Source organism: Choloepus didactylus, chromosome 4 (genome assembly GCF_015220235.1).
Source record: "Choloepus didactylus isolate mChoDid1 chromosome 4, mChoDid1.pri, whole genome shotgun sequence".
Lineage (NCBI taxonomy): Eukaryota > Metazoa > Chordata > Mammalia > Pilosa > Megalonychidae > Choloepus > Choloepus didactylus.
In genome coordinates, this window is record NC_051310.1 from 19,817,914 (window position 1) to 19,828,805 (window position 10,892).

Below are 10,892 nucleotides of genomic sequence, written 5' to 3' on the forward strand. Positions count from 1 at the left end.
AGAACAGATAAGCTATTTAACGTTCTGGGGATGCCCAGAAATGACTATGGTCTGTTAATTTCTGATGGATGTAGTAGGAACAAGTTCACTGAAATGTTGCTATAGTATGTAACTTTCTTGGGGTAAAGTAGGAACATGTTGGAAGTTAAGCAGTTATCTTAGGTTAGTTGTCTTTTTCTTACTCCCTTGCTATGGTCTCTTTGAAATGTTCTTTTATTGTATGTTTGTTTTCTTTTTAACTTTTTTTTTCATACAGTTGATTTGAAAAAAGAAGGGAAAGTTAAAAAAAAAAAAAAAGAAAAAAGACAAACAAGGAAAAAAAAAAACAAAAAAAAAAAAAACGATGTAGTGCCCCCTTGAGGAGCCTGTGGAGAATGCAGGGGTATTCGCCTACCCCACCTCCATGGTTGCTAACATGACCACAGACATAGGGGACTGGTGGTTTGATGGGTTGAGCCCTCTACCATAAGTTTTACCCTTGGGAAGACGGTTGCTGCAAAGGAGAGGCTAGGCCTCCCTGTATTTGTGCCTAAGAGTCTCCTCCTGAATGCCTCTTTGTTGCTCAGATGTGGCCCTCTCTCTCTGGCTAAGCCAACTTGAAAGGTGAAATCACTGCCCTCCCCCCTACGTGGGATCAGACACCCAGGGAAGTGAATCTCCCTGGCAATGTGGAATATGACTCCCGGGGAGGAATGTAGACCCGGCATCGTGGGATGGAGAACATCTTCTTGACCAAAAGGGGGATGTGAAAGGAAATGAAATAAGCTTCAGTGGCAGAGAGATTCCAAAACGAGCCGAGAGATCACTCTGGTGGGCACTCTTACGCACACTTTAGACAACCTTTTTTAGGTTCTAAAGAATTGGGGTAGCTGGTGGTGGATACCTGAAACTATTAAACTACAACCCAGAACCCATGAATCTCGAAGACAGTTGTATAAAAATGTAGCTTATGAGGGGTGACAGTGGGATTGGGAATGCCATAAGGACCAAACTCCACTTTGTCTAGTTTATGGATCGATGTGTAGAAAAGTAGGGGAAGCAAACAAACAGACAAAGGTACCTAGTGTTCTTTTTTACTTCAATTGCTCTTTTTCACTCTAATTATTATTCTTGTTATTTTTGTGTGTGTGCTAATGAAGGTGTCAGGGATTGATTTAGGTGATGAATGTACAACTATGTAATGGTACTGTAAACAATCGAAAGTACAATTTGTTTTGTATGACTGCGTGGTATGTGAATATATCTCAATAAAATGATGATAAAAAAAAAAAATTAAAGGGAAAGAACAATGAATAAAAATGCTGCAGAAAAAAAAAAAAAAAAAAAAAAAAAGAGGATAAAGGACACCCAGGAACAGCACAGAGAGCTCAGAGAAGCAGAAAGATGAAATTTAGAGAAGCTCATGGAGAAAGGCCCCTGAGAAGCTAAGAGAGGACCCACAGAAGCTCAGAGAGGAAGCCATTGGAACCAGAAGATGAAAGCAATGAAACCTGGGAGCGAAGGGCCAGCAGCTGCCAGTCATGTGCCTTCCCACGTGACAGAGGTACCCTGGATGCCAGCAGCCTATCTTCAGAGTCCAGGTATTATCTTCTTGGTGCCTTCAGTTGGACATTTTCATGACCTAAGAACTGTAAATTGTAAGTTAATAAATCCTCATTGTAAAAGTCAACCCATTTTTGGTATATTGCATTCCAGAAGCTTTAGCAAACTGAAGCAGATTACAAGTGAAACAAAGAAACAAAAAATGATGGCCCATCAAAAGGAAGAAGATAAAAATTCAGAAACCATCAAGGAAGAGCATGAATAAAGACTTACCAGACAGAGACTTTTAAAAAGTGGTCCTTTATATGCTCAAAGAAATAAAGGAGAACATGGACAAAGAACAAGAGGATATGAGGAAAACAATGAGTGAATAATATGGGAATATATCAGAAGAAATACTGGAGTTGAAGAAGACAATAACTGAAATGAAGACTAAAAATAAAAAGAGAAGGAGAAAAGAAGACCCAAAACATCCCATACCTCTCCTCCCCACCCTTTAATTCTTTTAATTTTTGTTCCCATTTTTCTACTCATTTGTCCATACCCTGGATAAAGGCAGTGTGAGCCACAAGGTTTTCACAATCACGTGGTCACACCATATAATCTATATAGTTAAATGATCATCTTCAAGAATCAAGGATACTGGATTACAGTTCAACAGTTTCCGGTATTTCCTTCTAGCTGTTCTGGTCCACTAAAAACTAAAATGGATATCTATATAATGCATAAGAATAACCTCCAGAATGACCTCTCAACTCCATTTGAAATCTCACAGTCACACAAACAAAAAACACATTATTTTGTTTCATTTATCTTCCCCCTTTTGGTCCAGAAGTCTTTCTCAATCCTATGATGCTGGGTCCAGGCTCATTCCTGGGAGTCATGTCCTATATTGCCAAGGAGATTTACAACCCTGGGAGTCATGTCCCATGTAGGGGGAAGGCAGCAAGTCCACCTGCTGAATTGGCTTAGAGAGAGAGGCCACAGCTGAGCAACAAAAGAAGTTCTCTGAGGGTAATGCTTAGGCACAATTATAAGTAGGCTTAGCTACTCCTTTGCAGTAACAAGCTTCATAAGGGCAAGCCCCAAGATTGAGGGCTCAGGCTACTAAACTGATAGTCACCAAAGCTTGCAGGAATATCAGGAATTCCCCAGGTGGGGAAGTTCAATATTACCACATTTTTCCCCAGTCCCTCAAGGGCGCTGTTATAGTTTGCTAATGTTGCCAGAATGCAAAACAACAGAAATGGATTGGCTTTTATAAAAGGGGGTTTATTTGGTTACACAGTTACAGTCTTAAGGCCATAAAGTGTTCATCAACAAAGGGTACCTTCACTGGTGAAAGGCCATTGGCATCTGGAAAACCTCTGTTAGTTGGGAAGGCACGTGGCTGGCGTCTGCTTGCTCCCAGGTTGCATTTCAAAATGGCATTCTCCAAAATATCTGCATCAGCTTCCAATGGCCATCTTGAAAAGGTCTGACTTAGCTAAAGCAGTAAGCTCCTTACGTTTGAGCTTATATAATCCTCTAGTATACTAATCAAGGCCCACGCTGAATGGGCATGGCCCCACCTCATGGAAATTATCCAGTCGAGCTATCACCCACAGTTGGGTGGGTCACTTCTCCATGGAAACACTGAACCAATAGGTTCCAACCTAATCCACACTAACACGTCTGCCCTCACAAGATTGCACCAAAGAATATGGCTTTTTCTGGGAGACGTAATATATACAAACCATCACAGGGGCTTTACAAATACTTCTTATTCTCTGCCCAAATTACTCTTGGATGTATCGGGGCTTCACACTAACCTGTACAAACCAACCAGATCACTCTCCCTATTCAAGGTTCCATGTAATTATGGTGTTTGAATAAAAACTGATCATACAATTTGAATTAGATAGTGTGCTACAGAAAATGTAGATTTTGCACCAAATAAACAACTCTTCATTTGGTCGCACACAGAAGTTGAAGTTTTAAAACACTGTCAATATCATCCTTTACCCTTTAGTCTGGTTTACTTCAGTTCTAATAAAGTCCTTTTCATTCGTATCTCTAATTGAAGTCTGATCACTTTTTCAGCTTTTCTAACATTTGCTGTATGGGATAATGCTGACATTCATAGCTGTCAAACTCTGGCTCTGAGTCTCAGATGTCACACAGATACCTGAAGTTCCTGGAACAGACCAGGTTATACACAAACAACTCAGCATCTCAGAATTTAGAAATAACCATTAAAAACTCATGAATAGCTGTGACTACTGTAAGAGCTTACAATCTAGGAACCTTTGCCATAAGCCTTCCCCTGATAACTTATGCTCTCAGATTCAGTTCTCAGAGTTTGCATGTTATAGTTAGTCCATATTAGTAAGGCAATGTAATGTTATCTTTTTGTTTCTGGCTTATTTCACTCACCATACTGTCCTCAAGGTCCAATCACCTAGGTGTATACCTCACAACATCATTTCTTCTTGCCGCCACTTGGTATTCCATTGTATGTATACACCACAGCTCACCATTCTGTTTATCAGTCGACGTACCCTTAGGCCACCTCTATCCTTTGAAAATTGTGTATAATGCTGCCAAAATACCAGTGTGCAAATGTCCTTTCGTGTCCCTGCTCTCAGTTGTTCTAAGTATTTATCCAATAACAGGGTTGCAGGACCATATGGCAACCCCATACTTAGCTTCCTATGGAACCACCACACTGACCTTTAGATGGGCTGCACCATTCTACTTCAGAACCAACAGTGAACAGGTACATCCCTCTCTCCACATTTTCTCCAGAGCTTGTATACCTCTGTTTAGATTTTTGAACAGCTTTATTCACATACCATACAATCCATCCTAAGTCAACAATCAATGATTCCTGGTATAATCACATAGTTATGCATTCACCACCACAATCTCTATGAAGACATTTCCATTTCTTCCACAAAGAAGAAGAGGAGAAAAAAAAAAAGAAGAAGAAAAAAATCAAAGATAGAAGAAAAAATAAAAATAAAATCTAATGAAAAAGTCAGACAACACCACCACCACCAAGAATCCAAAGCCACTCCCTTATATCTCCCTATTATAGACATTTAGCCTTTGGTATATTGCCTTTGTTACAATTGATGGAAGCATATTACAATGGTACTGTTAACTATAGACTCTAGTTTGCATTGATTGTATTTTTCCCCTATACCACCCAGTTTTCAACACCTTGCAATGTTGGCATTCATTTGTTCTCTCTCATGTAAAAACATTTCTATATTTGTACATTTAATCAACATCAGTGACCACTCTAGGTTTTGCTAGGTTATACAATCCCAGTCTTTATCTTCTACCTTTCCTTCTGGTATCATACATGCCCCTAGCCTTCCTCTTTTAACCGCACTCACCCTCATCTTTGTTCAGAGTACTTACAATATTGTGAAAAATACGGAACACTTCACAAATTTCTGTGTCATTCTTGCACAGGGGCTGTGTTAGTCTTCTCTGTATCATTCCAATTTTAGTATATATGCCATCACAACAAGCAAGCACAAGCAAGCACAACAACGTACTCTTAAACAACCAATGTATCAAATAAGAAATCACAAGGGAAATTAGGAAATATCTTGAGGCAAATGAAAAAGAACACAATTTACCAAAACTTATGTGATGCAGCAAAGGAAGTGCTGAGAGGGAAATTTATAGCACTAAATGTGTACATTTAAAAAGAAGCAACATCTCAAATCAGAGAAATAACCTCAATACTAGAGGATTTAGAAGAAGAAACCAAACCAAAAGCAAGAAGAAGGAAGGAACAAAGAAGACTAGAGTGGAGATTAAAAAAAAAAAAAATAGAGAATTTTAAAAAATATAGAGAATTAACAAAACCAAAAGTTGTTTTTTAAAAAGATCAAAATTAGGCAAACCTGTAGCCAGACTGACAAAAAAAAAGGAGAGGACATGAAAAACTAAAATCAGAAATGAAAAGAGGTGCATTATTTTCCCAACAGAAATAAATAGGATTATACTAGCATGCTATGAGCAATAGTACACCAACAAATTAGACAGACTAGGTGAAATAGACAAATTCCTAGAAACACACAAACTATCTGACTGAAGAAGAAATATAAAATCTCAACAAACCAAAAATGAGTAAAGAGATTGAACTGGTGATCAAAACCTTCCAACAAAGATAAGCCCAAGATGAGGCAGATTCAAAGGTGAATTCTACCAAACATTCCAGGAAGAATTAACACCAATCCTGCTTAAACTCTTCCAAAAAACTGAAGAGGAGAGAACACTGACTAATTCATTCTATGAGGCCAACATCATTCCCATACCAAAGCCAGATAAAGATACCATGAGAAAAGAAAACTATAGGCCAATATCCCGTATGAATATAGATGCAAAAATCCTCAACAAAATGCTAGCAAGCAGAATCCAACAGCACATCAAAAAATTATACAACATGATCAATTGGGATTATGCCAGGTATGCAAAGGTAGTTAAACATAAGAAAATCAATTAATGTAACACACCACAATAACAGAAAAAAGAAAGAAAGAAAAAAAAACATGAACATCTCAATTGATGCATAAAAGGAATTTGACAAAATCCAACACCACTTCTTCATAAAAACATTTTAAAAATTAGGAATAGAAGGAAATTTCCTCAGCATGATAAAGGATGTAAATGAAAAATCCACACTTAACATCACACTCAATGGTGAAAAACTGAGAGCTTTCACTGTAAGATCAGGATTAAGGCAAGGATGGTCACTATCACTACTGTTATACAATATTGTACTGGAAGTTCTAGCCAGGGCAATTGCGCAAGAGAAAGAAATAAAGAAACCCAAATTGAAAAGGAAGAAGTAAAACTTTCACTATTTGCAGGTGACATGACCTATTTTGAGATAATCCTGAAAAAACCACAACAGATCTATAGGAATTAATAAACAAATTCAGCAAAGTGGCAGGGTACAAAATCAACATGGAAAAATCAGTAGTGTTTCTATACACTAATAAAAAATCTGAAGAAGAAATCAAGAAATAAACCCATTTACAATAGCAACTAGAAGAATCAAGTATCTAGGAATAAGTCTAACCAAGTATGTAAAGGAGTTGTACACAGAAAACTACAAAACATTGCTAAAAGAAATCAAAGAAGACCTAAAAACAATGGAAGAACATTCCATGTTCATTGATTTGAAGACTAAATATATTAAGATGTCAATTCTACCTGAAGCAATTTACAAATTCAATGCAATGTCAATGAAAATTCCAATAGCCTTCTTTGCAGAAAGAAATGGAAAAAACAATCATCAAATTTATATGAAAAGGGTAAGGGACCCTGAACAGCTAAAACCATCTTGAAAAAGAAGGATGTGGTTGAAGGGTTCACACTTCCCAGTCTTAAAACTTATTACAGAACTATAGTAATCAAATCAGCATGGTACTGGCAAAAGGAAAGACATATAGACCAATGGAATTCATTTGAGAGTTCTGAAATAAACCCACATTTTTTATGGCCAACTGATATTTGACAAGAGTGCCACATCCACTAAATTGGGAACAAATAGTCTCTTCAACAAATGGTGTTGTGAGAACTAGATATCCATAGGCAAAAAAAGAAGGTGAATCCTATCTCTCCATATACAAAAATCAACTCAAAATGGCTCCTAAATATAAAAACTAGGACTATAAAACTTCTAGTAGAAAACATAGGGAAGCATTTTTAGGACCTTGTGTTAGGCGATATTTTCTTAGACTTTACACCCAAAGCACAAACAACAAAAGAAAAAATAGATAAATGGGATCTCAACAAAATTAAAACTTTTATGCATCAAAGGACTCTATCATGAAAATAAAAGGCAACCTTCTTAACGGGAGAAAATATTTGGAAACCCCATATCTGATAAGGTGTTACTCTCCAGAATACATAAAGAAACCCAAACTCAACAGTAAAAAGACAAACAACCCAATTTTAAAATTGGCAAAAGACTTAAATAGATATTTCTCCATAGAAGATACACAAATAACCAAAAGACACATAAAAAGATGTTCAGCATCTTTAGCCATTAGGGAAATGCAAATCAAAGCCACAATGACATACCATTTCGCACCAACTAGAATGGCTATTATTTAAAAAAAAATTATAATTTTTGGAGAAGATGTGGAGAAATAGGAACACTCATTGATTGTTGGTGAAAATGTAAATGGTACAGCCACTATGGGAAACAGTTTGGCAGTTCTTTAGAAAGTTAGATATAAAATTACCTACCATATCACCCAAAATTCCCACTACTAGGTAATATGCAAAAGAATTGAAAGCAGGGACTTGTGAAGATATTTGCACACCAGTGTTCATAGTGGCATTATTCATAATTGCCAAATGACGGAAGCAACCCAAGTATCCATCAATCAATGAATGGAAAAACAAAATGTGATGTATACATACAAAGGAATATAATTCTGCTGTAAAAAGGAATTAAGTTCTGATTCATGAGACAGCATGGATGAAGCTTGAAGGCATCATGTTGAGTGATATAAGCCAGATTCAAAAGGACAAATACTGTATGATCTCACTGATATCAAATAATTACAATAAGTGAATTCACTGAGTCAGAAAGTATACTACAGTTTATACCAGGGGCTGGGGTGGGGGAAGGGAATGTGGTGATAATGTTTAAATTGTATAGCTTCTATTTGGGTTGATGGAAAATTTTTGTTTTAATTTTTTTTAATTAGAGAAATTATAGGTCTACAGAAAAGTCATATAAAAATACAACATTCACATATACACATGTATTTTTGACACCTTGCATTGGTGTGGTACGTCTGTTACAATTGAAAGAATATTAAAATAGTACTATTAACTAAAGTCCATAGTTTACATTAATGTATGTTTCCCCATATACCATCCCATCATCAATATCCTGTATTACTGTCATATATTTTTTACAATTCATGAAAGAAAATTCTTATATTTGTACTATTAATCCCAGTCCATCATTCACACCAGGGTTCATTGTGTTAAACAGCCCCATGTTTTATCGTCTTTCATTCTAGTAAAACATATGACCCAAAACTTCCCCCTTCAACCACATTCACATACATAATTCAGTGCTGTTAATTACACTCACAATAATGTGCTACCATCACCACCCTCCGTTTCCAAATCTATACAATGCAAATTGCTGTTCTGCACAAAGTAAGCATCAGCTCCCCTCTCTCTAACCCCAATCTATCCCCTGATAACCTCTATTCTAGAGTCTAATTCTGAGTTTCCTTATTAAAGTTAGTTCATATCAGTAAGATCATACCACATTTGTCCTTTTGTGTCCAGCTTATTTCACTCAGCCTAATGTCCTCAAGTTTCACCCATGCCGTCACATGCATCAGGACTTCACTCCTTTTAACAGCTGAATAATATTCCATTATATGTATATACCACATTTTGTTTATTCTTTCATCAATTGATGGAAACTTGGCTGGCTTCCATCATTTGTCAACTGTGAGTAATGCCACTATGGACACCAGTGTGCAAGTACTGTTCAAGTCCCTGCTTTCAATTCTGGGTATTTACCTAGTAGAAGGATTGCCAGGTCATATGGTAATCCCATATTTGGCTTCATGAAGAACTGCCAAACTGTCTTCCACAGAAGCTTTACCATTTTACATTCCCACAAGCAATGAATGATTGTTCCTATTTCTCTGCATCCTCTCCAAAACTTGTAATTTTCTGTTTTTTTTTTTTTAATAGTAGCCATTCTAGTCGGTGTGAAATGATAGGTCATTGTGGTTTTGATTTGCATTTCCCTAATAGCTGGTGATGTTGAGCATCTTTTCATGTGCTTTATAGTCATTTGTATATCCTCTATGAAGAAATGTCTATTCAAATCCTTTGCGCATTTTAAAATTGGGCTGTTTTGTCTCTTTACTGTTGAGTTGTAAAATTTCTTTATGTATTGTGGATGTTAAAACCTTATCAGATATGGGGTTTCCAAATATTTTCTCCCATATAATAGTTTGTCTTTTTACTTTCATGTCAAAGTCCTTTGATGCACAAAAGTTTTTAATTTTGAGGAGGTCTATTCTTTCTCTGTTGCTATGCTTTGGGTGTAAAGTCGGAGAAACCATTCTCTAACACAAGCTCCTGAAATTGCTTCCCTAAATTTTCTTCTAGGAGTTTATAGTCCTGGCTCTTACATTTAGGTCTTTGATAAATTTTGAGTTAATTTTTGTATATGATGTGAGATAGGGTTCACCTTTTTTTTTTTTTTTTTTTTTTGCTTGTGGATATCCAGTTCTCACAGCACCATTTATTGAAGAGACTACTTTTTCCCAACTGCATGGACTTGACAGTATTGTCAAAAATCAATTTTCCATAGATGTAAGGGTCTATTTCTGAACTCTCAATTCTATTCCATTGGTCAATATATCTATCCTTGTGCCTGTACCATGCTGTTTTGACCACTGTAGCTTTGTAGTATGTTTTAAAGTTAGGAAGTGTGAGCCCAACAAATTCATTCTTCTTTTTCAATGTATTTTATCTATTAGGGTCCCTTACCCTTCCAAATAAATTTGATATTTTGCTTTTCCATTTCTACAAAGTAGGCTGTTGGAATTATGATTGGTATCCCATTCAATCCTTAAATTACTTGGAATAGAAATTGACATCTTAAAGATATTTCATCTTCCAATCTATGAACAAGGAATGTCCTTCCATTTTTTTAGGTCTTCTTTGATTTCTTTTAGCAATGTTTTGTAGTTTTCTGTGTACAAGTCCTTTATATACTTGGTTTAAATTATTCCTAGATATTCTATTATTTTAGTTGTTGTAAATGGATTTTTTCCTTCACTTCCTCCTTAGTTTGCTCTTCACTAGTGTATAGAAACAATACTGAATTTTGCATGTTGATCTTACACACTGCCACTTTGCTGAACTTATTTATTAGCTCTAGGAACTTTGTTGTGAATTTTTTCAGGATTTTCTGCATATAGATTCATATCATCTGCAAATAGTGAAAGTCTTACTTCTTCCTTTCCAATTTGGATGCCTTTTATTTCTTTTTCTTGTCTAATTGCTCCAGCAAGAACTTCCAGTAAAATGTTGAGTAACAGGATGACAGTGGGTATCCTTGTCTTGTTCCTGATCTTAGAGGGAAAGGCTTCAATCTTTCACCTCTCCTGTATTTTGGAAATACACTTTTGTCAGATAAAGAATTTTTCACTGGCAGTTTTTCTCTTTCAGTATCTTAAATATATCACACAATTGTCTTCTTGCCTGATTTCTGATGAGAAATTGGCACTTAGTCTTATTGAGGATCACTTGTATGTGATGAATTGTTTTTCTCTTGCTGCTTTCAGAAT

General features: G+C 36.3%; 1 non-coding gene across 1 annotated transcript; it reads right to left on the reverse strand.

The window, feature by feature from the left end:
- Window positions 1-4,959: 4,959 nt before the first annotated feature.
- Window positions 4,960-5,066, reverse strand: LOC119533544. Its single transcript, XR_005216671.1, has one exon. It is a non-coding gene; the product is annotated as a U6 spliceosomal RNA (small nuclear RNA).
- Window positions 5,067-10,892: the final 5,826 nt, after the last annotated feature.